Here is a 25,419-nt window from a genome sequence, read left to right as displayed (position 1 = left end):
GCAAGACATATTCAATAGATCTCTGAAGATGGGCATAGATAGATGGGACTGGAGAAGGGCAGATGTGGTCCTTCTTCATAAAAGTGGAAACAGAGAGGAGACTGGAAACTATAGACCAGTTAGCTTTCTCGGCAGTGGGAAAATTAATGGAGACTCTACTGAATGAAAGGATAGTGAACTACAATCTAGTGGGTTGCAGGATCCAAGGCAACACGATTTACCAAAGGCAGATCATGTCAAACAGATTTCACAGATTTTTTGATTGGGTGACTAGAGAATTAGATTAGGGAGATGTGTTAGATGTAATTTACTTGGATTTCAGCAAAGCTTTCAATATTGTCACTGTAAAGGAGTGGCCCTACTCCCCTCCTTTAACCTGTCCACCTTAAATCCTACAGAGAGAGAGCTCTATGGGCAGGACTCTGCTGATCAGGATAAGAGAGTGAGCCCATTTGGGAACAGGAGGTCCTGTGTTTCCAGGAGAAGGCAGCTCTTGTAATATCCCTGACCTAAAGTAAGGTTGTGAGTATACTACTGGAGGTAACCAGTGCATGTTATATATAATGATTAATGCTATTATAAAGTGGCATAATTTATTAAAGGGACTGTGTGTCTCCAGCCTGACGTTTGCTCGGCTTTCCCATAGTCACACACTGAAAGCTCATGAATAAACTGAGCAGTCTGGGGATAGGTTGTAAGATGGTGGACTGCATTAGAAACTGGTTGAATGATAGATGACAAAGGGTAGTGATAACTAGAATTCACTCTGAGGAGACAAATATGATTAGTAGAGTGCCACATGGATCTGTCCTGGGGGCCAGTTCTGTTCAATATCGTTGTGAGTGATACTGCGGAGGAGTTAGAAAGGTTTGCCTTTTACAGATGACACAAAGTTCTGTAACAGAGAGGACACTCCTGACGGAGCAGACAGATTGAGACTGATCTAAGAAAATTCAAGAAGTGGTTGAATACTTGACAGTTAAGGTTCATTGCCAAAATATGCAGAGTTATATACTTGGGATGCAGAAATTTATGGGAACAGTATGCTAAAGGTGGAGAAGAGCTGATGAGCACTGACCAGGTGAGAAATCTTGGGGTGATAGTGATGATCTCATGGTAGCGAAACAGTATGTTAAAGTCAAGGCCCAGAGACAGAGAGCTGCTGGAGTGCATAGGGAGAGGCATAACCGGTAGAAAAAAAGAGATGATAATGCCTCATTATTGATTGGTGAAGCCTCTCTTATACTATGTTCAGTTCTGGAACCCATATCTCAGAAAGGATATAGAGACCATCTAGAGAAAAGCAACCAAAATGGTGCTGGTTTTTATTAAAAGTGACTGAAGGATCTCAACATGTATATGCATAGTAACATAGTAATGATGGCAGAAAAAGACCAAATGGTCCATCCAGTCTGCCCAGCAAGCTTCTTATGGTAGTAACTGCCACTCCACGTTTCTGTTAAGGGTAGTGACTGCCATTCCATGCAGGTTACCCCCAAACCTTAAATTAAGGGTAGTAATATTAAAAATGAAAGCCAAGCAACTTTCAAAACCATAACAAATTTACTGCTAGCATCATTTTCACAGTAGCCTTTCTGACAATTTAAACAGTGCTGCTGCTTGAACGTCCTTAGCTTTTGGACTTGGCAGTAGAAGCAGTCCTGTGCTTTTTTTCTAATGCCTGCATATCAGTACCCTGGACCATAAAAGTCAGGGCCCACCATTGGTTGTCTAAATCCAATTCCCCTACACACACCCCCCCCCCCTCACTGAAGCAGAGAGCAATGCTGCAGTTGCATCAAAATCATGTAAGATAATTAATTAAGGGTAGTAATCCTTACATCTTCTGTTAGGGGTAGTAGCTGCCACTCCATGTATGTTACCCCTATGCATCTTTATCTTAATTTCCAACTCTAGCCTTTATGGATCCACAGTGTTTATCCCATGCCTTTTTGAATTTATTTACTGTTTTTGTCTTCACCACCTCTTCCGGAAGGGCATTCCAGGCATCCACCACCCTCTCTGTGAAGAAATATTTCCTGACATTGGTTCTACGTTGTCCCTGCCAAAGTTTCATGCTGTGACCCCCTAGTTCTACTGTTTGCTTTCTTCCAGAAAAGGTTTAAGGAATATGTATCATTAAAACCATTCAGATATCTGAAAGTCTGCATCATATTTCCCCTGTACCTTCTCTATTCCAGGCTATACATATTCAGATCCTTCAGCCTCTCCTCATAAGTCATCTGATACAGACCCCACACCATTTTGGTCACCCTTCTCTGACAGTCTCTGTCCTGTATATTTTAGAAGACAGTAGAGTCAGGAGTATATAATAGTTAAATACCTGAAAAGTATTAATGCACAAGAAGCAAAGCTTTTTCAGTCAAAAAGTTGAACTTGGAAACAATGTCAGGAAATATTTTTTCATGGAGAGGGTGGTGAATACCTAAAATGCCTTCTCGGAAGAAGTGGTGAAGACAGAAACTGTAATGGAACTAAAAAATTATGTGGGATCTACACAGAGAATCCCTAGTGGTAACAGAATGGCAATGAATCATTGGGATAACTTACACAGAGTAGCAGTAACAGCAATGATATGACTGTATTGTGCTTTTTAGAAGGCTAGAATAACCTTCATGGAGCAGCAATTACCATCTTCGAAGTCACATGAAGAAGGGGGAAGTGGGTGTTGGGTTCCATATGGGAATTTGTATGCACATCTACTCAAAATGGACAAATTACTACAGGGCAGAATAGGTGGGCAACTTTAGCCTTTATCTGCTATCATTTGCTATGTTACATTGATCTTTTTTTTATGATACAGCCTTTGTGGCTGTATCATATGTTTTGTGGCACATGCACAAAACATATTTGGAATATTCTGATGCCAGCCCAATAAGAAAAGTCTCACTACCTGTAAAAAATCCAGTTTTATGCATAATCAATACAGGTAGTAGAACTCTGGACTTCAGAATTTTAATAGTGGAATTCCTTTTTATTTTACTAAAGCATTGAAAGTGTATGTGCAGGGTACATTCATAACATGCATACATGATTTATATACAGTAGCTAAATCCATATAATTACACAATAAATAATAATATGAAAGTATGAGTGAGAAGAAAACCCCATGCCAACAAAAGATCATCATCTATGGTTGAAGGGTAGATATACAGAGGAATAGAATATTATCAGAAAACACTAAATAGCATTATTATATTGCAGATTAGTTGTATTGCTCCTTTAAGTCTGCCTTTGTTTAAACTTCCCAGCATATTTTATAAGAGGTTAAAACATTGTCACTTATATAATGGAAGTCACTTAAAAGCTGCCCATTCACAAAGAACAGGTGTTATGGTCTGAGAGGTGGATCCTTAGTCCGAGGTAGAGTTGGCGCTACCTGAGAGAGGAGACCCTCACAAGTCCCTACAGTCGGAAGGCAAGGCTATACTGAAGCGAGGACTGGCTGGAGTTTCACCAGTACCAGCCCCGTTCCCCACGGGTTGAGCCCTTGAGTACGTGGGGCCAGCTGGACTTAGATGGACCTCCTTGAAGGCAAGAGAAAAGTCAATAAACAGTCCGAGGTCGAAAACCTGAGGGAGGTTGAGACGTCGGTGCCAGAAGAATGGTCGGAATCCGGTCCAGGGGTCGAAGCCAGAAGAATCGGAGGAGGAGGAAGGGAGCGGAAACAGGAACCGGACAGGAAGACAGGAGCAGGTCCGCGGAGGGAAGGCAGCGGAGCACAGGAAACAGGAACTCAGGATCAGAAACTCAGGAACAACACAGAACCAGGAGCCAAGAAACCAAGGCAAGGTCTGAGGAGTAGACCTTGCCTTTACATAGGAAAAATGCCATAAGGAGTCCCAGGGAGGGGCCGCAACCATTTCCTGTCATGACCCCTTTAAATGAGGAAGAGAGAGCATGCATGCAGCTCTAGCAGGCCCAGCAGGGAAGGAGCTGACATCAGGAAGGAAGGCCGGCCAGAGACGTGGCCAGGCTCAGTGGTGGCTGGGACGGCTGCGAAGAGAGACGTGGCGACTGCTAGCACAAGTTAGCACCCCGGGAGTGGCCCGACCATGCCGGTGAGTGGCCGGCACTGGTTGTGGCGGCCATAACAACAGGAATGTTATTAACAAATAGGTATTTTATTTACTGACAGGCAAAGAAGAATCAAAGGGAAGGAACAGAAGAGACACTGAAAAAAAATCAAATAATATCAAACTCCTAGCTGTATTTCTGGACATATATATACATTATGAGAAAGGGACCCTGCTTTCCTGAAGAAAGAGTCAGAAATTTTGCAGTTTTGTTTTTGAGAAAATGTTTATTTAATAAAATATATCTCCAGCCTGAAGTATGCATCTTAATCATTTGTATTTTGTTCTTTTCCAGTTTAGAGCTTTTAAGGTCTCTTTTTCTTCACTCTATTCTCCTCTCTTCCTAGCCAACTCTCTCATTTGCTTCTCTCTTCCTCAGAAGTGTCTCTTTTCCTGTCAATTGCCCTTAAAATTTCACTATTATTTTTACCTTTCCCTACAATTTTTCATTCTTTGCTTCTCTTATTTGTCCATCCTCCCCCTCACCTCTCACCAGTCTCACCTCTTCTCCCTCTCCTCCAGTCGTTCACTCCTCTTATCCTTCAAGCCCCACTTCCTCTATTATTCAGTCTCTGTCTCATCCGTGTGTAACTCCAATCCCTCTTCCATCATCCCATCCCACCAGACCAACTTTTCTTCCCCCCAACACCATTTTTCTTCTCTCTCTTTTCCAGCCTCATCCTTTTTAAATCCCCTTCTCGTTCACTTCACTATCCTATCCCTCTTCCTTACTCTCATCAATTCAATCTTTGTTCTTCCTGTCACTCATTGCTTCATCCTACCCCCTTCCTCACTCTGTCGTATGACAACCCTGAGGCTGCCTTCCACACCACACTGTAGGAAACATTTGTGAGTAAAGAGAGTGGTTGCAACCACACACCACCACCATGGGGCTCAATTTAGGATAAACCACAGTGTCAACAGAAACATTTGTCATCCGCACCATTTGGTAATAGCAGGAAGGGAAGTGGTGATGGGGATGGGACAGGTGAAAGACAACTGAGTGGTAATGTGGCAGTGCAATGTCCTGTCTGGGGGAGAGAGAGTGAAAGAGAAAAGACTATGTTTTTTTTTTCAATTATATTTTATTTTTATGGCTGTATATTGTTTGATATTGTTTTATGATTAATGATTTTGTACATTGCTTTGGGCGATCCAGATTGGATCTGGAAAGCAATTACTACATTTTTTAATAAATAAAATATTTGAGGTGCAGTCAGGTTTTGACAGCTACAGAAGAAGGGAAAATGTTGGTAGCTGAGCAATAAGCTTTACGGTAAGGAAAAGTGCAATTGGCTGGGGGGGAGGGGCTTCAAGGGATAAGAAGAATATCTGTGCAGTGATTTGACAGGGTTTAGGAGATGCAAGAGGAGGGAAATTGTGCCTGTGTGACAACCAGGGGCATGAAGTGATTGGCACCGACACCAGTGGGAGAGGGCAGCAGCAGAGTTGCCGGTGTTCAGTGATTCCATGGGGAATAGAAATTCTATGGCAGATGGTTCAGACTCCGGCAGCTGCTGCAGCATCAGAACTGCAGAAAGCCAGGGGCCCTGACCAAGAGGATGTCATTGAATGAATTTCTTATGTACCCAAGTCAACGATCCACTTCTACTGTATGGCTTCAGTTTTCTAACCAAGTCCATTAGAAAGAATGGAATCAGCCTCAGTCTCAACAAGACACTTTTGGAATTTGCTAAAGCAGGAATGTGAAAAAGATCATTGAGTGCATGCCAGGAACCGTGCGCAAATGGATGCCCGCGCACACGTTATAAAATCTACCCCTAAGGGTTGTAATCCCCATGCCTTTTGTTAAAGGTAGTAACTGCTACTCCATGCATTCCAGTCATCCGCCACCCTCTCCATGAAAAATATTTCCTGATATTGGTTCTAAGTCATCCCCCCTGTAGTTTCATTTCATGAACCCTAGTTCTACTGTTTGCTTTGCAATGGAAAAGGATTGAATTTTGTACATCATTAAAACCTTTCAGTGATCTGAAGGTCTGTATCATATCTCCCCTGTACCTCCTCTCTTCCAGCATATACATATTCAGACCCCACACCATTTTGGTCACCCTTCTCTAGACTGCCTCCATCCTGTCTCTATCCTATTTGAGATACAATCTCCAGAACTGATCACGGTACTCCAGGACCACCAAGGACCTGTGCAAGGGCATTATAACCTCCTTTTTCTTACTGGTTATTCCTCTCTCCATGCAGCCCAGCATTTTTCAGTTAAGGAGCGGACTGGGAGGGAACTTCCCTAACCCTCTGCCTAACCTTCCTTCCCCTTCCACTCTCCTCCCCACCCCCTAAAACAAACCTACCTGCCCTGAATTTTTTAATTCCATTACTTGCTGCTCCTTGGGAGCAGAAAATTTACATGCGCTGGCCAGCTGTTGGCGCGTGCTTCCCCAAGACAGTGGCTAATGGCCGTTGTCCCGGCCGGCATCTGTCCCGTCCCGTCCCTCTCTGCCTGTACCCTGTCCCCCCGGCCTGCCCCTTTGATGAGGACCGGCACTTGTATGCATACCAGGGTTTACGCACGTGGCCGGGCCTCTTCGAAAATTTGCTCGGTGCGCGCAAGGTCCTGTCATATGCGTAAACCCTGGGATTTACGAGCACAGGCCTTCTAACATCTGGCCGTTAATCAAATAGCTTTCATGTTTTTGATACAACTGCAACATTGCTCTCCATTTCAGAGGGTGGGGGGAAGGGAATTTGGCCAAGTCCAAAAGCAGCATTGATTGAATTATCAAGAAGGTTGCTCACCCCATAAAAATATTGCTAGCAGTAATTTTGTTATGAGTTGACAGTTCCTTGGTTTTGATTGTAAATTAGTTCTACTCTTAACATGACTTGTGGGTAACCTGCACGGAACGCCAGTTAGTACCCTTAACATGGGAATAACATGCACGAAGAGGCAGTTACTATCATAAGAAGCTTGCTGGGCAGACTGGATAGACCATTTGATCTTTTTCTTCCGTCAATATATTGGGGTAGATATTCAAAAGACATTTAGACAGATAACTCACAAGTTATCCAGCTAAACGAATTATACAGCTTATTGAGCCTATATTGTTAGCTGGCTAAAATTTAGCCAGATATAAAAGGGGCATTTTGGGGGCTTTCCGGGGAGAAGTCCCGTTATCCAGCTAACTTGGGGGGTCATTTACCAAGCGGATAGCACGTGATAAGGGACTGTTTCGCACGTGAAAAGTCCCTTATCGCGTGTGATACCAAGATGGGGGCGGAGTCGAGGCGGCGTCAGCCCCGGAAGAGGAGGAGTCGGGGTGGCACCGGGGCTGACGCCGCGAAGACTTCGCCGTCAGTGAAAGGTACGCTTGTTTATCACTGTCAGTTCCGCGCCGAATAACTACACCTTTTATGATGTTATTTGGCGCGACGCCGGCAGTGATCGCACCGTGGGATCCCGTTACCGCGGGATTCACTATGCCTTGCGGCATTAGTAAATCCAGGTTTTAGCCTAATATTGGGTATATTCAGCTAAGTTAGCCGTATAACTTCAGTACTGCTTGGAAGCCTTCTATGGCCAGATAACTTTACACTTAATTGGCTACATTCAAAAGGACATAGCTGGTTAAGTTAGGTTCCATTATCAAAAAAATCCTCCCATAAATTGTGGGCCGCCAGACCTAAACCTGTCCCCACTCTCCCTGCCACCCAAACTGCAAAAGACCTGCGGGGTTGAACTTGCCATCTCTTCCCCAAACCGATCCGATTTTAGGTGTAAAATATATTAGGGCCGCGAGACCAATGGCAGCTTTTTCCCTCTCCCCTACTCCCATGCTCGCTGTATGTTCCTAACGTAGTAGCCTAACAATTTCAGATACGCCTGGCTCTAGGATGCTACCATGATCCAAATTAAGAAATAAGACTAATAAAGGTACCGAGGGGAGGGGGGGAGGGAAGGAGTTGTAGGGAAAGGTTTGGGGTGGCTGAGGGGGCTGGGCCCACGATCTTCACATTTAAAATATGGTGAGCAGGGAGATGAGGGGGGGGGGGAGGGGGGTGGAATAGCTGCCATTGGTCTCGGAGCCCTGATATTTTCTACACCCTAAAATCGGACGGTTTGGGGAGGAGATGGCAAGTATGGCCCCGCAGGGCTTTTGCAGTTTGGGAGGGAGGAAAAGGGGGACAGGTTTAGATCTGCCGGCCTGCAATTTGTGTTTTTTTCTGAAATGGAACCTAATTTAGGTAGATTCATCATTTTTCTACAAATATAGCAAAAATAGCACCCACAATTAGAAAGGGGGATAGGGTAATTTTTCTGGTACTGCTTTGCATAGGTATCTTACCATTGCAAGGAGAGAGAGAGACAGAGAAAGAGAGATTCACAAAAAATCTGTAAGGGGGGCACTAGTAACTTGGGATGAGGTTTGTGGGGTGGGGTGGTTCTGGGGGGCAATTTTACATGTGCAGTCATACATACAAACAGCACAGTTACCATCAGTGAAGATTTAATGTGATTTGGAGGGATGAAATGTGAAAGAAGAGTAGATTTGTACCATGTTCTCTTTACCTAGCTTGATGCACTATCTACCTAGCTGTAATCAAGCTAAGTAGAGAGAACATGGTACTTCTTTCACCTTTCATCCCTCCAAATTGTTATTATTTGTGATAATTGTGGGTGGATCCTTGGGCCGGTGGCAGATGACCATGCCCCCGGGGGAAGATCCCGAGAGGGACCACCGGTCAGGCTCAGAGTTGGGAGATAGACACACACTAGATCTTTTATTAACTGTATAGTGAACCACCAGAGGTGGCAGTAGTGAGCTGGAAGAGCCTGGCTGGGCTGTAGTCCCTCAGGCACTGGAACAGTGATCCCAGGATGGCTGAGCTGTAGAGAAACTGAATATAGTGAGTAGGCAGAGTATGCAGAGTTCAGGAACAGAACCTTGATGGAAACACTCACACAATAGTCTCTTGAAGCAGCTCAGAGGCTGGAATGAAGTAGGCCCTCGAGGAGCGAGTACCTGGTTCCAGGGAAAGCTCTGAGAGAGAGATGGTAACTCACTGGTGTTGTAGGCAGCAGTGACTTCCTGGCAGAAGTAGTATTCGGTAGCAGGTCCGGGAACGTGGGCCCTCGAGGAACGAGTACCGGTTCCAGACTGCGACCTGAAAAGCAAGAGAGAGAGCGAGGCCCCCGAGGAGCGGGTACCCCTGGTAAAGTCCGAGGAGGCAGAGTAGCAAAGTATGCAGAGAGCGAATCCCATCTGCAGCAATACCTGGAGGAAGCCCTTGCTAACTCGAATAGCTAGCAAAAACGACGACCTTAAGTATCCGGTGAGGATGACGTCATCTCAGGGGGACGCCCCTGAGGTTCGCGCCACAGCTGGTACTTGAGTCGGGGGCGCGCACCCTTAGGCTTCAGGAAAACATGGCGGAAGGCAGCGTCTAGCCGGTCCGGGGATGCTAGAGGAGGTCGGCAAGATGACGCCGTGGCAGCCAAACGTCCATCAACCAAAGAGGGAGTCGCAAAAGAGGTAAGGTGAGCGGAGTGGAGACGTCGGACAGCGACGATCGCAACACAAATCACATTAAATCTTCACTGATGGTAACTGTGCTGTTCGTACGTATGACTGTGCATGTTAAACTGTACCCTAAAACCCAACTTACCCCACAAACCTCGCCCCAAGTTCATAATGCCCCCTCTTACAGTGGTATAAAAGGTTCAAAAATCAGTGGGCCTCCACAGAGGCGCTCCCTCTCTCTCCCTCCCTCCTTCTCCCAAAACGAGATTTGCAATAAATCCAGTTTTAGCCATAATACACAGCTATCACAGGCATTACACCCAGAAGAAAGATGTTGTTATTTCCAGTATTAAATCCCATGATAGTGTGCGTTATGTTATTGCACATAACATTAACCAACCATCATTTCTATTTACTCCTCCCAAACACCTCCCACTTGAATACAATTTGCATATGCATTTTGTGATGTGGTGTTTATCGCATGCGTGACAGCGTTATCACGGGCGTTAGGGTGATAATGCCCTAATGCGATTTGATAAATGACCCCCTTAACCGGCTATGTACTTTTGAATATAGCTGGTTATGTGTAAAAAGTTATCTGGCTAATTATAGCCGAATAACTTTATACATAACCAGCAATATTCCAAAGAATGTTCAGTTATGCTTAAAGTTATCTGGCTATGTTTAGTTCAATAACTTTAATTGGGGGTATCCAGTGGGATAGCTCACTGAATATCCAGGACAAGTTATCTGGCTAACTTTAGCTGGATAACGTTTCCACTAAACATCCTGATTATGGATCCATATGTTACTATGGCCTAGATTTATCAAAATGCTATGTAGCGAAAACAGTGCCTGCAATAAAAAAGGGTGTGGTTAGGCTAATTTTCTGTCTACCGCATCACATAAGTAAGTAACGCAAGGTGCATGGCTAGTGTTGATTAGTGCATGGCGTGATATTTTTGCAGTTTATATATCCCGGCTTCCTGCAGTTGCCTCTTTGAGGATGTGTCAGGCGTGGGAGAGAGAGGAGCAGAGAGTTGCTGGGTTGGATAGTGGAAATAGGAGCTTTTTCAGAATCGATTACCTGAGCGTGTTGTTTGGTCTTCTGTTGCCATCTGCTTCCCTTTTCCTTGTCGTTTATCTTCTTTGTTGAAGTGAAAGTTTTTGTTTGTTTATCTAGTTTGTCTTTTTGTGAAGAGGCATGGTGGTAGTGGAGGAGTGAGGAGTGGTGGTTGTAGTGAGGAAGAGTGTGGAGGATGTGGTGTGAGAGGTGTGGGGAGAGAGGTGGGAAGAGGGAGGCGAGGAGGTGGGAGGATTAAGGCAGAAGTGTTAGGAGTAGGAGTAGGAGTAGAAGTAGGGATAGGAGTAAAGATAGGCAGGAGGGAAGGGATAGAAGGAGGCAGGAGGGAGATGGAGATAGGCAGACAAGGATGGGAAGAGAAGGATGGAAGGCTAGGGATAGTGAGAGAGGGCAGAGGGGAAGGGAGTTTGCAGTGCAGGGGCAGGAGGGAGTAGGAAGGGAGGACACCTCACCGGAATCAGAAGTGGTACCCTTTTCTGGTAGCCAGGAAGCAGGGCACCCTTGTCTCAGGGCTATCAAGTTCAGCCTGCAGGACAATGGGATGGTGACTGCAGGAGTCCTGGACCATTATGCCATGCTGTTTGGCAACCATGCAGCCAAGACCTCGAAGGCAGCCAAGGGCCAGATCTGGCACACCATAGCCTGGGCCATCTCCAGGCGCAGTTGTGTCCAACGCAGCAGTGAGCAGGTGGCCCACAAGTACTGGGACATCAAGGCACAATGGAAAGCAAAGGTTGGAAGCCAAAATAAATACCTACGTCAGACCGGAGGAGAAGCCCCTTGTCCCATCATCCTCACACCCATGGAGGACTGCTTCATGCAACGGCTGGGACCAGATGTCTTCTAGGGCATGGCTGACCAGCTGGACACCACATGAGCTACAGCTGGTAAGTTCACCTTACCTGTAAATGGCCAGGCTGCAACCGTTGTACACATCATTTGCTTTAATCAATGCTTTAGATGCAAAGTGTGCTTCTGATGCCAAATGCAAAATGGATACTTGCTGCCATTGGTACTTATGTCTTATTCTTTGTTTCAAGGAAAAGAATGTGTAGCTCAAAAAATAATAAGATACTGTTCAATACATGAGTCCCCAATTTTATTTAATTATAAGCAACAGGAGAAACCTTTTCAAGAATATAATGTACTTATTAATCAAGAGTTTCCTTGACTAATAAATCTTTTCAAGAATATTAGTCAATGGGTTCCTTGACTAATAAGAACATTATATTCTTGAAAAGGTTTCTCCTGAACAGTGTCTTATTATTTTTGAGCCACACATCCTTTTCCTTGATTTATTTTTATGTGTGTGCTTATTAGTCAAGGAACCCCTTAACTAATAAGCACATTACATTCTTGAAAAGGTTTCTCTTGTTTGTAATTAAATAAAATTTGGGACTCATGTATTGAACAGTGTCTTATTATTTTTTGAGCTTCACATCCTTTTCCTTGATTTATTTATATGTGTATGCTGTTTACTCTGCATTCCTGCTGCGATTTATTCTTTGTTTCCACAGCTCTCACCCACAAAGCTGCTGTTCCCAGCCAGCAAGGCACAGGGACCAGCAGCACACCAACCGTTTTGTAGAGGGCCTTCATGATGAATGCCCAGACCCAAATGAGCGAGGAGGAGAAGGAGGAGGAGCAGTAACAGCCTCAGGAGGCTTTCAGATGCTTCAACCCCTGGGTTCAGCCAGCCCACTCAATGTGTCTCTCAACATCTCCTATTCATGGAGGAACCCAGCCTGGACTAGGAGCCAGTTGATGCAGCACAACCTCAAGCCAGCACACCATGGCGTCAGTCTGAAGCACCAGGGCCTCAGTAGGAGCAGCCCAGAAGCCCACTCATGTCACATTTGGAGGCCCAAATTTCAAGACTCCACACCACCATCACAGCCACCAGCACCAGCACCAGCACCAGCACCACCTTCATCCCCACCATCAACAGAAGAGCTGTGCATGAGTAGCTAAACCAGCTGGAAACGAGGCATGGGGTACACCTCTACCAGATACGGGCTGAGCTAGTGCACCTCAGGAGGTCTGTGAATAGGCAGAGGCAAACCCTGCGGGATCAGACTGCCACCCACACGCAGGGTGTAACGATGCTGGCCACAGCAGTCAACAGTATGACCAATATGCTGACGCAGATCCTTCAAAGGATGCCTGAGCAGCCACCTGTTTCTTCCCCAGCATCACTGGACTCCACGCCACGCAGCAGTTCTTGGTCTGACAGATGCTCGAGTGGTAAGCTCCCAAAAGACATGCCCTCCAAGTGGCAAGCCATGCTGTGGCAAGGAGCCATGAAGCACCAAAGGTGGTGGCCTCAAATTTCAACTAGGAAGAGTTGTACCAATAAGCTTGAGTGTGCCCCTCTACAGTGTTCCTGTGTCAGCTAGATGGAAGAAGCCTGCTGGGCTCGTGCTCTCTAGAGTTCTTGTGGCAGCTAGATGGAAGAAGCCTGCTGGGCCCATCCTCACTACAAAGTTCCTGTGCTGGCTAGCTGCTGCCTCTTCTCAATATGCCACATCTCCTGTTCCTGATGCTGGTGTCTGTCATCTCATCTCAGCTCATGCTGCTGCTGCCTCCATGCTGCTGTATCTTCTTCTGGGCCTCCTGCCTCCATGCTGCTGTGTCTTCTCCTGGGCCTCCTGCCTCAATGCTACAATCTTTAGTCCTGGTTCTGCTGCTTTCTTGCTGAACTCTGCAGCCTTAGTCCTTAGGCTGTCCCCCTGAGTGCTCTCTTTCAACATGGACTGTCTGGGGCCTTTTCGATTAACATCACATATTTATGCTGCTATCAGCTCTAACATTAGAGCTGTATTGTAGATACTGGGGTGCCGCTTCCACTTTCTATGTTCTTCGTTGTAACATGATTGTGCCAAAAGTATAAGATGCTAGGCCTGTATATGTAATAATGCCATTTCCAATAATGTATATACAGGTGTATACAGAATGTGCTATTCATTTATTTACAATATTTTCTGCTATTTGCTATCTTGTCCTTGCAGAATATGATTACCAAAGATGTTGACTTTATTTCAAACAATTGACTATATGTGTTTGCTAATAAAGTGGACATTGTTTTGAAAATATACTTTCTGGTTAGATCATTTCATTATGTGGTTTTGGGTCTTAATGGTTTACTAGGTACAAGGTTTGCCCTTCACATGACCTTGTATGCTAGAATGCCCTTGCATATTCCAATTAGCCACTTATCTAGCAGACAAGACCATATGGGTTAGGCCATACAACTGAATGCTCAGTGTATGCTCCTAAGGTTGACAGCCAGAGCCAAACAAGAAGCTCCTTACTGGGGAGCTATAGTATTGGCTCCTGTTGCTTTCTTCTCACAGCATACTGTTAGCTAACTCTTGGTTACATGGGCCAATGTGTGAGATGGTCACTAACTAGCTAGTGTTCAGTTCCATACACTGTCCAGTACAATAGGTATGGAAATACTTGGTTATAGTTTAGTAGCTATGTCTTCACTCTGTGGGCTTGTAGAGATATGTGTCAGTCATAGTGGTACAATAGCAACCCAATAGCCTATTCCATAGTGAAGATATATCACCTCTGACCATACAATGACCCTTTTCTCTGGCTAAGGCACTGAATGCTCTCATTATTTATCTTTTGTTATAGGCTTTTTGAAAAGTTACTCATGGCCAAGGTGTGGTAGATCTGTAGTGAGCTGAAATGTCTAGCTGCAGATGGCTTGCCCACAGAGTACATTGTGTACAAGTACAGTGTGTGTGGTGTTAAGGGGAAGTTACAATCATCATGACACAAGACTTGACCTTGGGCTCCCTTACTTACATTACAGGCAGATGTCAACTCATACAGAAACGTTAGACTGCATATGTGAGGTGCAACGCTGGCAAGTTTCACACCCCCACCCCGCTCTCAACACAAAGTATAAACAGTGAACGGCCTACAGTGAATTTAAGAGTACTACGCATGAGCCCATTCATACAGCAGCCCATACAGTCATCTCTCTGAGGCACCCCTTCTCAAAAATGGAAGCACTGGACACTGCTATCCAAAGGCAGTGTGTGCAAAATTAATGCACATACACTGCCTGCTATGGGGTATGCATTGGTCTGGTAAAGGAGGGACCTATGAGTACAACAGCACCCTCAGACACTGAGAATGACAGAGGCTAACACAGCATGTCATTCACTGAGTCGCTTACTGACACACTTATCTACTGACTACCTGCAGCACTTCGTGCACCTACACATAGCCAATGTGTATGTTCCTGGGCTGTTTGCCATCAAACAATTCTGATGTCTGTGGCAGCCTGTCCCTAACTGCTAAGGAGGTAGTCTGAGTCCTTATTCAGACCAGAAGATTCTCTACACCTGGCCACATAAAATCTGTCAGAGGCATATATGAAACATACTTTGTTTGAGGTACTGACATGGGCCCCTCAAGGCCTCAGGTGACACTAAATGCATGTCTTGCAAGAGACCAACACAGAAAGGGGATAAGCCATCATGCCAGCCACGAGTCCTCTGGAAGCAGAAAGCCTATACATTCAGCACTGTGGCCCATTTACTAAGGAGGCAGCTTGTAGGCTCCTGAAGTCATCAGCTGAACAGTTTCTCAAGCCTTTATGCTATACACAGAGCTGATCATTGAGAGTCTATCAGGACATCTGCCCTGCTCACTACTAACTGTAAAAGTGACAAGCACAACATAAGACACAGTCTAGAGGACAGCAGCTCTTCCAGGTAGCCCACAAATCCTGCCAGCCATATGGATCAGCAAGGGTCTGCAACCATAAAACCATGGAAAGTTGGGGAGTGACGTTGGAAACGGAACAATCTGCAAGCTGTTCGGCCCAGGAGTACTCAGCAAATGTGCTTTAAGGGTGGCCACAGATCGCATCAGGATTGTAAGTGATACTAGCTATCACTACAAGCAAACTACTCTGCATATTTTCTGGCTACATACATATGTACATTCAGCAGCACCACATCACTATGCATGAACTACAACAGCCAAGGGCCTTGCAGCACCCTGACATTTCCATATCTAGCTAAGGCTACTTGTGATGGTTCAGTCAAAGCCAGGAGCTTCTAACATATCTTAGCATTGAGTTCTATGATGTAAACCTTTGCTTAGGAGCAATGCGGGTGCTCTTAGAGTCTTTAAAAGCTATACCGTGATGGTGACTTTTCAGAGGTGGCTGGAAAATACAAGTGAAGGCAGGACACCATCTGATTCCCGGACCTGCATCCTTGTGTAGCCTCCCTAAGAAAAAAAGAATCTGCATGACATTTCAAAGCTAAGGCCCTCACCTTCTGCACATAGAAACATAGAAACATAGAAACATAGAAATGACGGCAGAAGAAGACCGAATGGCCCATCCAGTCTGCCCAGCAAGCCTCACACATTTTTTCTCTCATTCTTATCTGTTACTCTTAGCTCCTTGTTCTATTCCCCTTCCACCCCCACCATTAATGTAGAGAGCAGTGATGGAGCTGCATGCAAGTGAAATATCTAGCTTGATTAGTTAGGGGTAGTAGGGGCAGTAACCGCCGCGATAAGCAAGCTACACCCATGCTTATTTGTTTTACCTAGACTATGTTGTACAGCTCTTGTTGGTTTTTTTTTTCTTCTCCCCTGCTGTAGAAGCAGAGAGCCATGCTGGATATGCATTGAAAGTGAAGTATCAGGCACATTTGGTTTGGGGTAGTAACCGCCGTAACAAGCCAGCTACTCCTCGCTTTGTGATTGCGAATCCTTTTTTTCTTCACCCCTGTCGTTGAAGCTATGCAGGATATGCGTGAAGCATCAGTTTTTTGTTTTTGTTTTTTTTTTTTCCCCCTGCCGTTGTTTGTTGTTTGTTTGTTTGTTAATTTTTTTTTCCCCCTGCCGTTGAAGCAGAGAGCTATGCTGGAAATGCGTGATGTATCAGTCTTTCTCCCATGCCGATGCAGCAGAGAACCATGCTGGATATGCATGGAAAGTGAAGTATCAGGCACATTTGGTTTGGGGTAGTAACCGCCGTAACAAGCCAGGTACTCCCCGCGTTTTGAGTGCGAACCCTTTTTCTTCTCCCTTGCCGTTGTAGCAGAGAGCTCTGCTGGATGTGTGAAGTATCAGTTATTCTTCTCCCCTGTCATTGAAGCAGAGAGCTATGCTGTATATGCATTGAAAGTGAAGTATCAGGCATATTTGGTTTGGGGTAGTAACCGCCGTAACAAGCCAGCTACTCCCCTCTTTGTGAGTGCAAATCCTTTTTTCCATTACCTCTTGCTGTTGAAGCTTAGAGCGATGTAGGAGTCACAGTAAGCATGTGTATGTTTATTTAATAAGGGTATTGTGTCAATAGCCATCATTCTGGCGAGTCACCCACTCTTCATTGGCGGCCTCTTGACTTTATGGATCTGCAGTGTTTATCCCACGCCCCTTTGAAGTCTTTCACAGTTCTGGTCTTCACCACTTCCTCCGGAAGGGCATTCCAGGCATCTACCACCCTCTCCGTGAAGAAATACTTCCTGACACTGGTTCTGAATCTTCCTCCCTGGAGCCTCAAATCATGACCCCTGGTTCTGCTGATTATTTTCCTACGGAAGAGGTTTGTCGTTGTTTTTGGATCATTAAAACCTTTCAAGTATCTGAAAGTCTGTATCATATCACCTCTGCTCCTCCTCTCCTCCAGGGTGTACATATTTAGATTCTTCAATCTCTCCTCGTACGTCATCCTATGAAGATCCTCCACCTTCCTGGTTGCCCTTCTCTGTACCGCTTCCATCTTGTCTTTGTCTTTTTGTAGATACGGTCTCCAGAACTGAACACAGTACTCCAGGTGAGGCCTCACCAAGGACCTGTACAAGGGAATAATCACTTCCCTTTTCTTACTTGATATTCCTCTCTCTATGCAGCCCAGCATTCTTCTGGCTTTTGCTATTGCCTTGTCGCATTGTTTTGCTGTCTTCACATCATTAGACACTATCACCCCAAGGTCCCTCTCCTGCTCCGTGCACATCAGCCTTTCCCCCCCCATCGAGTACAGTTCATTCGGATTTCCACTCCCCATATGCATGACTTTGCACTTCTTGGCATTGAATCTCAGCTGCCATATCTTCGACCACTCTTCCAGTTTCCTTAGATCCCGTCTCATTCTCTCCACTCCTTCCGGCATGTCCACTCTGTTGCAGATCTTAGTGTCATCCGCAAAAAGACAAACCTTACCTTCTATCCCGTCCGCAATGTCGCTCACAAAGATATTGAACAGGACCGGTCCCAACACCGATCCTTGCGGCACACCACTTAAAACCGCTCTCTCTTCAGAGAAGGCTCCATTTACCATCACACATTATTTTCTGTCCATCAACCAATTTGCAATCCAGGTCACCACCTCGGCACTCACTCCCAAGCTTCTCGTTTTATTCACCAGTCTCCTGTGCGGAACCGTATCAAAAGCTTTGCTGAAATCCAAGTAGATGACATCTAGTGCTCTTCCTTGATCCAATTCCTTGGTTACCCAGTCAAAAAAGTCAATCAAATTTGTCTGACAGGATCTTCCCCTGGTGAATCCATGCTGCCTCTGGTCCATCAATTCTCCAGACTGTAGATAGTTCACTATTCTCTCTTTCAGCAGTGACTCCATTACTTTTCCCACCACCGAAGTGAGGCTAACCGGTCTGTAGTTGCCTGCCTCTTCCCTGTTCCCACTCTTGTGAAGCGGGACCACCACTGCTCTTCTCCAATCACTCGGCACCACTCCCGTTTCTAGGGATCTATTGAACAGGTCACACAGCGGACCCGCCAGAACATCTCTGAGCTCCCTCAATATCCTTGGATGAATCCCATCAGGCCCCATGGCTTTGTCCACTTTCAGGTTCTTTAGTTCTTCCCACACATTTTCTACTGTAAAAGGATTTTCATCTATTCCCCTTCCCTCCAGTTTCTTGTTGTTTAGAGATGGTCCTTCTCCAGGGTCTTCTTTAGTGAACACAGAGCTGAAGTATTCATTTAATATTTCTGCCATTTCTTCGTCTCTCTCTACACATTGACCATTACCACCTTTCAATTTCACTATACCACTTTGGACCTTTCTCTTTTCGCTGATGTATCTGAAAAATGTTTTGTCACCATTTTTTATCTCCTTGGCAATCCTCTCTTCCGCTTGACTCTTTGCCAACTTGATTAATTTCTTTGTCTCCCTCAGTTGATACAAATATTCTTCTTTTTGCTCCTCCCTTTGGGATCCTTTATATTTCTTGAATGCTGTTCTTTTACCTTTAATTTTGTCAGCCACCTCCATTGAGAACCAGATAGGTTTCAGTTTTCTTTTGCTTTTCTTTACATTTCTAACATATAGAGCAGTTGCCTTGGTGATTGCTCCTTTTAGATTGGTCCACTGCTGATCCACATCTCTTTCGTTCTCCCATCCTTTAAGTTCTTCCTCCAGGTAGTTCCCCATTTCCTCAAAGTCTGTGTTTTTGAACTGTAAAACTCGGGTCTTTGTGGTTCTTTTCCCTATTATTTTAGTGATATTAAACCATACCGTTTGATGATCACTGCTGCTGAGGTGGGCGCCCACCTGGACATCTGAGACATTATCTGCATTAGTGAGCACTAAGTCGAGTATAGCTCCTTCTCTCGTGGGTTCCAACACCATTTGTTTGAACAAAGATACTTGCATGGCATCCACTATCGCTCTACTATTTTTAGTTTCTGCAGATGGGATTTTCCAGTCTACATCTGGCATATTAAAGTCACCCACGATCACCACTTCTCCCTTCTTACCTATCTTATGGATGTCTTTAACCAGATGATCAACTGTGTATGGGTGCATGCAGCCACAAAGAGGTATGCTAGCTTGGAAGGACCTGTGAGTATTGTGGGAATGGCACCATGTCGCACAGGCGTTTTACCCAAGGCTGTAAGTGAAGGCCTGCTAGGTGAGCACTCTGATATCAACAGTAGGGTTGCCAACTGCCTCCAATTTTCAGGCAAGTTGATCCAGTCCTGCTTTTAACCCGTTACATGCTGGGACTTATTCTGATTTTGTTATGATTCCTGCCCATGGAGTTCCCCCGCGAGCAGGCCTTCACCTACCTTCCTGCGCTGCCTTCTCCTATGCGGCAGAGGCCGCGGACATCTAAGCCACGTTCTGCGGCAGTCAGGGCCTGCCGCTGATGTCACTTCTCCCACTGCCCGGACCGCTGTGTTTGAGGCTTCACTCGCGGCAGGGAGCCACGAGCCAGCCTGTCTTCCATGGCATGGAGCCACCACCGCTGGGGCCTGCCTAGCGGCCTGGGGCCACCATTAAATCTACCTTCGCGGCAGAGAGCTGCTTGAGCCTGCTTGCTTCGTGGCAGAAGTGCCGTTATCAGTCTGACCCTGCTCCTGAGTTGCCTCTGTTCCTGCCTGCCTCTCTAAGTGCGTGGCCACCCTCTTTTCAAGATATAAAGGGCCGCGGCTGGATATGCCCCAGGTCCCACCTGATGACGTCATCCTGGGCATCTTCCCGCTAGCCCAATAAAAGGGCTTCTTCTTCACTTCAGCCTTTGCCTTGCATCGGAGTTTCCTGCTCCTGGAAGTCTCGTCTTCCAGTGCTCCGTTAGGTCTTCGTTCTTTGTTAGAGCTCCATGTCCTGAGTCTTCATTGCTTCCGGAGTCTTCGTTGTTTCCTGAGTTCGTGGCTTCCTGATGTTCCATGTCTTCGTGTTCCGAGGTTCTTAGTCCAGGCTTCCTGATGTTCCACTTCCTGATGTTCTGAGGTTCCGTTCCTCCTTCGCTTGTTCCGAGCCCTCTTGATCCTCCAGCTCCTCTGGTTCTCCAGATGACACCTCATCAGTTCCTGTTCTCATCATTGGAGTTTCATCTCGGCTGGATTCCCTTCCTGCACTTGTCCCGCTCTCCACGTGGTCTGTGACCAGCCTCTCCAGGTTGTGTAGGGCACGCAGTGGGACAGGGTGGTCCGTGACCAGCACATTGGGTCCACCCATGTCGGTGGGCTGTGTAGGGCACCCTGAGAGACAGTGCTAATGTCTGAACCTTCCAAGCTCCTCGTCTCAACTAGAGTCTTCCAAGTTACTCGTCTCGTCCAGAGTCTTCCAAGCTCCTTGTCTCGTCTAGAGTCTTCTGTGTCACAAGGCCTTTGTCTGCCCTCGTCCTCAGTCCAGCCTGCTGCTTCTTGCCGATCCCTAGCAGCAGGTCCGAAAGGGCTGGGAACGATCGGAAGACTGTTCAGTAACCAACATTGCGTTGTTGGCCTTCCAGAAGCATGCAGATCCGGCAGAATGTCAGACCTTAGTCTTCACCCATGCTTGGATATGCCTCACCTACCTCAGTGCTGCTCTGGAGTCTTCTGGGGTCGTGCCGAGGCCAAAGGGCACAAATCCCCTCAAGATGGGACCGCTCTCCTAGTGTTCCTGGAACAGATTTCCCCATAGCTTTTTCTAGGAAAACAAAGACTATAAATACCTGCATGCATGGGAATAAGACCAGGACAGGATCAACACATCCCATAAATCTGGAGCCAGTTGGTAAACCTAATCAGCAGTGGTTCTGAAACTGCTGAGACAGTGCTGTCAGCTGTGTCTTGACATGTCCATGTGACACTAAGCCTCCCCAATATAGGTGCCTAACTTCACATGCACATGTTTCTCAGCTACGGAATGAGGCTGTAAAATGGAAACTCTGTCACTGAAACCTTAAATTGTCTACCTGTACCTTTAGGCTGTGCTTTAAGCTTCAGAGTTAATTGAGATTTATAGCATTTCTAGAGCTGTTGCTCTCCATGCTCGAGTTCTAGCTGGGGTCCCATCACATCTATGGCACTATCTCACCCACATGTGAGGGCTAGGATGGGGTCTGCTGGGGAAGACTGACAAGCCAAATGCCACTAACTAGGCCAAGCTATGTATACTGTGTTGGCAGTCGAACACAAACTCTCATGCCAGACATGCCTCTTTTAGCCTCACTATCAGGTAGAACAGATAATGGCAGCCACATGTATGTTTTTCAAGAATACTCTACTGCTCCATTGTAAAGAGGAATCTTAAGTAGGTATATGTTTTTTTCTGTTATACATTGACCTAGACAGAGATGCAGTGAAAGAAAGAAAGATGAGAGAGAGGAGAGCAGAAGCAAACACTCTACTGGTCTCCCTTCACTGGAAAGGGATGAAGTAGGTGAGGCCTATCAGGCAAAGTAGCATTGTATAAGGTTTTGCTGAAGCTGGCTGCCACTCAGCATGGAGTCTCAGCTCATGTGGTTGCACATGGGGGTTCTGGGGTTGGGGGGGGGGGGAAGATCTGGAAGTATCTGCATTGGTAGTCCATGGCATAGAGCAAGATTATGGAAGACACATGATGTCTCCAACTTTGGGTGGGGCATGCATTAAAGTTCCATCTGCTTTGTCCAAACAGCGAAATCGACTTTTGAGAACTTCAAAGGTGCATTTGATGACAGAGCGGGTAGAACATAAGGCCTTGTTGTACCTCGTTTCTGCCAGCATGTTGGAAATGACAACGGGGGTGAGAAGCCAGGTCCTGCAACTGTACCCAGAATCTCCTGTGGCAACTACAGATTTAAGGTATCAATCAAAGCATTGTCACTTGCAGATCTGGGTGACAAACCACAGCATGCTATAAGACAGTAGAAGCTTGCGTATAGGTTAACCTGAACCTTAAAAGCTGATTTTCCTACCCTAAGTGCATGCCACATTGCTCTGAGACAGTATATGCCCAGGATAGCAGTAGCCAAATGTAGCTCAGATCTTCCGGACTATTAAATCGCATCTGGGGATTCCAACAAATGCGTGCCAGGCCCTCACAACCGAGCTAAGGGCTACTGGAATGTAGCAGTCAGCCAACCTTGAAGCAATATATAACGGCTGCCACACCTGTCCTAGCAGAAACAAATACTACCTCATGGTGTGAATGGGCAAGTTCCTGCCTGCTGTGCAGTATGCCCTCCAGAGATACTAACTTGTGAGCTCTGACACAGGGAATATGCCTGGCCCCCAAAATGCACAGGCCACTGCTCTGGTTTAGCTGTGTGATGGTCAAGACAAACTATGGCCCACAGTCTGGCTGACGCATTACTAACAGGCCACACATGACCTGGCAGTACCAGCAGTGTGGACACTTCAAGTTTGTGATTAACCAATGAGATTTCAACTGCTCCCAATGGGAGAATAGGAACAATTAAGGCCCTAACGCAAATTGATAAATGACCCAATAAGTTAGGTAACTGAATCTTTAAATACTGATAGAAAAATGGGACAAAAAGGGCTACATCTGGAAAGCTATGTACACTAATGCTCATAGCATGGGAAATAAAATCCTGGATCTGGAGGCAATTATGGAAGAGGTTGGCTTGGATATAGTGGCTGTCACGGAGACGTGGTACATGGGAAACCACGACTGGGATATAGTTATACCAGGCTAAAATATATTCAGAAAGGACAGGGTAGGAAGAAAGAGAGGCATGGTACTGTATATTAAAACTAAATATTAAAGCAACAGAACTACTGGAATTATCAGGTAAGGAGGAGGCACTGTGGCTTAATATGGAAAGAGAGATTGGAACATTTAATTATATTGGGTTAATACTCATATCTCCATCACAGACAGAAGAAATGGATATAGATTTAATGGAGGACATTCATGAAATATCTATGAAAAGTGAGGTGATTCCAATCTGTCACATGCCGATTGGAACTTGCTGGCCGCAGAGTTATCTAGAAGCAGGGATATCCTGGATATTCAGCAGGGAGAACAGTTGCGTCAAATGGTAACAGAACCCACACGGGAGGCTATACTGGACTTGGTGCTTACCAGTAGGATCAGTGTTTCTGTGTCATATTGAATGATCATCTGGGATCTAGTGATCACTGGACAGTGTGGTTCAACAGAGTCATGTGAAAGCAAAAGTCCTAGACCAGGAAAACTAACTTTGTTAAAATGGTAGAGTATCTCAAGAAGTCGTTACCTGGATGGGAAAATCTAGGAGAAGTAGAAAAACAGTGGGCAAAACTAAAAGAAGATATTATAAGGGCAACTAACCTTTTTGTTAGGAAAGTAAATTAAAGTAAGAGGGAAAAAGAGACTTATCCAGCTAACTTACAGGCTGATTCATTAAAAAGTGTGAAAGAGCTGGCGCTTTGTGTTGAGTGCTGGCTCTCCCGAAGCGCACCCAGCCAGCTCTCCTGGGTGCGTGATTCTCTGTTTAAATGAGGCCGCACGCTAATAAAGAGGCCCTAGGGACAATAGCACGTTCCTAGTGTCTCCTTATTAGCGTTAGGGATGGCTGTCAGCGGGTCTGACAACCGCCACTCAGTTTTACCGGTGTCGGTTTTTGAAACCGCTGACAGCCATGGGTTCAGAAAACGGACGCCGGCAAAATTGAGTGTCCGTTTTCTAACCCACTGACTGAAGGGCAGATTTTTTTTTTAATTTTTGGTTTCTCCAACTTAATATCGCTAGGATATTAAGTCAGAGGGTGTACAGAAAAGCAGTATTTTCTGCTTTTCTGTACACTTTTCAGGGTTGCTTAGAACTTAACATCTGCCTTGGGCAGGCATTAATTCCTGAGAGTAAAATGTGCGGCTTGGCCGCACATTTTACTTTCAGTATTCCAGGCGACTAATAGGCTCATCAACATGTATTTGTATGTGACGAGCGCCATTAGTTTCAGGAGGGTTGGCCGTGCGTTTTCCACGTGCTATTACCCCTTATAGTATAAGGGGTAATAGATGCCGGTGGGAAATGCGGGGCCAATCACGTGTTAAACGGTGCACTTGGCCGAGCGCACCGTTCTGTATCGGCCTGTTAGCCAGGATATTCAACAGCTAAGTGTATTCAGTTAACTTTATGTCATCATGGGGCAGATCAAGTGTGCCCCATGATGACAAAATCACATAATGCAGAAAAAGACAACAGGAAACCATGGTTCACTCAGGAACTGAAAGCACGCAAACAGGAACTCAGAAGCAAGGAAAACAAATGGCGGAAAAGCCCCTCAAAGACAGCCCTACTTACTTTTAAAGAGTGCCTAAACGCATATAGAAAAGACATCAACAAAACCAAGAAAGAATTCTTCTCCAAAAAGATACACCATTTCATATTCGACTCAAGAGCACTTTTCTCTTACGTATCAGCCTTCACTAAACCATCCACACCCATCATACCAGATGATCAAGCGCTCAACAAAGCCAACGAACTGGCAGACTTCTTTGACAAAAAAATCTCCACTCTTGTCGCCCCCCTCAAGGTTCCCTCACCGCACTCTAATCACTCAGCTTCCTACACTACCCAACCATCGGACCCATCCAACCAACAACTTAATACTACCCAAGTCACACTCGATACATTCGAACCCACGTCCACCATAGAAATAGAAAACATCCTCAAGAAGATCAAGCCTTCATCCCATCCTTTGGATCACATCCCCTCCAATCTGCTGAGCTCCATCCCCAACATCATTGCCAAACCAGTGGCAGACATCATCAACTGCTCCCTCACTGAAGGCCATGTCCCTAATCAACTCAAGCTGGCAATGCTCAAGCCTCTCCTCAAAAAACCTAACCTTCCCACTACTGACCCAGCCAACTTCAGACCTATAGCAAACCTACCAATGATCGCCAAAATTATGGAGAAAATTGTAAATAGACAACTTTCAGAATTCCTCGATGATAACAACATCCTCACCACAAACCAATTCGGTTTCCGTAAAACCCGGAACACCGAATCCCTACTAGCTTCACTATCAGACACCAT

At 45.6% G+C, this 25,419-nt stretch overlaps 1 protein-coding gene across 1 annotated transcript in view; it reads right to left on the bottom strand.

Moving 5' to 3' along the window:
* SYN2 (synapsin II) overlaps window positions 1–25,419 on the bottom strand; it is a 758,733-nt gene that overhangs the window by 124,058 nt on the left and 609,256 nt on the right. The window lies entirely within an intron of this gene.

Source organism: Rhinatrema bivittatum, chromosome 4, assembly GCF_901001135.1.
Source record: "Rhinatrema bivittatum chromosome 4, aRhiBiv1.1, whole genome shotgun sequence".
NCBI lineage: Eukaryota > Metazoa > Chordata > Amphibia > Gymnophiona > Rhinatrematidae > Rhinatrema > Rhinatrema bivittatum.
This window is presented reverse-complemented; position numbering and strand designations above follow the sequence as displayed.